We start from the raw sequence: 2267 nt of genomic DNA on the forward strand, positions 1-2267 counted from the left end.
ACCAAAGAGGTAAAAAGAAAAGTAACGAGATCATTGTAGCCTAATGTAGCGGAGTAAGAGTACAGTTTCTTCTTCACAAATCTACTCAAGTAAAAGTAAAAAGTATAGTGGTTTAAAACTACTCCTAGAAGTATAATTTTTTCAAAAACTTACTCAAGTAAATGTAACGGAGTAAATGTCACTCGTTACTACCCACCTCTGATTAATGACCGCTTTAGCACAATTCAGTATCACACGTTGCTTACATCTCCGGTGTTCTTCATATATCGTCCGGTCGGGAAACAAGCAAACCGGAACTAATAATATTATCTTGTAATAATGTTAACTTTTCTTTGAAGTATTCCTTTCTATTAACTTGTTCCTATATTCCACAAGATAAACTTGTCATAACAATAACAGAAAACTGTATTATAGCTGTTCATTCTTACAACACATTTAACACTTTTACAATCACATTTTTTTTTCCTTTTAGCAAACTTCAATAAGCCTTTTAGGAGGTCTTGCATTACGCTTTGGCCTGCAATTGTTCCAAGGAGAAACTGTGACCTCTTTTGCTACATCTGAGTCTGTATTGTCCTTAGAACTGTTAAGACCTTGTTCACCAGTGGCTATATCAGACTTCCCAAAGTCATTTGGTTGTAAATCTGTCTCTTCAATAGTCACTTGTGGTCTTAAGTCCACTCGGTTCCTTCTGAGAGTTGCACCACCCTCTGTTTGAATCTCGTAGAAGCGTGGAACTATTTCTCTTTCCACATGACCTTGTTGTGTCCAGGTGCCTGTTGCGTGATTCAGGATGCAAACTTTATCTCCAGGTTTGAGATTTTGCAAAGATTTTGCTTTCTTGTTGTAATGTCCCTTTTGCTTGTTTTTGTGTACATGTTTTGTGGCTTTAATCTTGTCTGTACCTTCAGGTGTTAATAAGTCCTTATGAATTGGCAAGTTGGTACGTATCCATCGACCCATCAACATCTGAGCTGGGGATAAGTCATTTTGTAGTGGAGCACTCCTGTAAATCATTAAACTCTTGTGAAAGTCTGTATTTCCGTCTCGACCTTTTTTCATGAGAGCCTTCACAATTTTCACAGAGCTTTCTGCTAGCCCATTGGACCTAGGGTAGTTTGGGCTAGATGTGGTGTGTTGAAAACCCCACTCTTCGGCAAAAGACATAAACTCCCTACTTGAGAACTGAGGACCATTATCAGAAAACACCTCACAGGGGACGCCATGTCTTGCAAACACTGTTTTAAGGAAAGCAATGACGGCTTGACTGGAAGTCATCTGTAACCTTGCAACTTCTGTATAATTGGAGAAATAACCAGTAACTACAACATGGCTCTTACCGTTGCAGTCAAACAAGTCTACGCGGACCTTTTGGTATGGGCGATCAGGCACTGGATGAGGCATGAGTGGCTCTGCTTGTTGTTTAGACCTGTATGTGAGACATATTTCACATGAAGCTGTAGTCTGATTGATGTCATGGTTCATCCTTGGCCAATACATCACCTCGCGTGCTCTGCGTTTACATTTCTCCTCACCAAGATGTCCTTCATGAATTTTCTGTAACATTTGTTTGCGCATTGATGTAGGAATGACAAATTTGTTTCCTTTGAAGATGATGTCGTTCACTACTGAAAGTTCGTCTCTGCATGTCCAGTAGTCTTGAATTTGCATTGGACAGTCACTTTTATTTTCTGGCCAGCCCTTCAGTATGATCTCTTTGAGATGTGTCAGTGTTCCACCAAACTCTTTTCTCATTTGCTCCGTTCTCTCTTGAGACACTGGCAGAGATGTTATGATCATGTCAACATATCGTCGCTGTCGGGCGGAAACCTTGTATGTCCAAATTTGGTCAATTTCATATTCTTTCACATATCGATGCTATTGGTCAGTCCTAATGTCCTAGAGATCCTAATGTTCTTGTGTGGATCATAATATCTGAGTACTGGCTCCTCTGTTATGATTCGCTTTAGATCTTGAAAGCATGCCTCCTGCTCGTGAGACCACACTCACTCAGTCTTTTGTTCAAGTAGACATCGAAGATGTGCAGAACGTGTAGACAGTTGCGGAATAAATTTGGCTAAATATGTGACCATTCCAGGAATCTTCTCAATTCCTCTTTATTTTGTGTCTGTTCCATGTTAACAATTGCTGAGGTCTTTCTTGGGTCTGGCCTGACGCCATCCTCCGACAGTACGTCTCCAACAAAAGTTAAGCTCTTGACTGCAAACTCACATTTCTCTTTGTTCAGTTTCAGATTGGACTGTCTA

Source organism: Tachysurus vachellii, chromosome 3, assembly GCF_030014155.1.
Source record: "Tachysurus vachellii isolate PV-2020 chromosome 3, HZAU_Pvac_v1, whole genome shotgun sequence".
Lineage (NCBI taxonomy): Eukaryota > Metazoa > Chordata > Actinopteri > Siluriformes > Bagridae > Tachysurus > Tachysurus vachellii.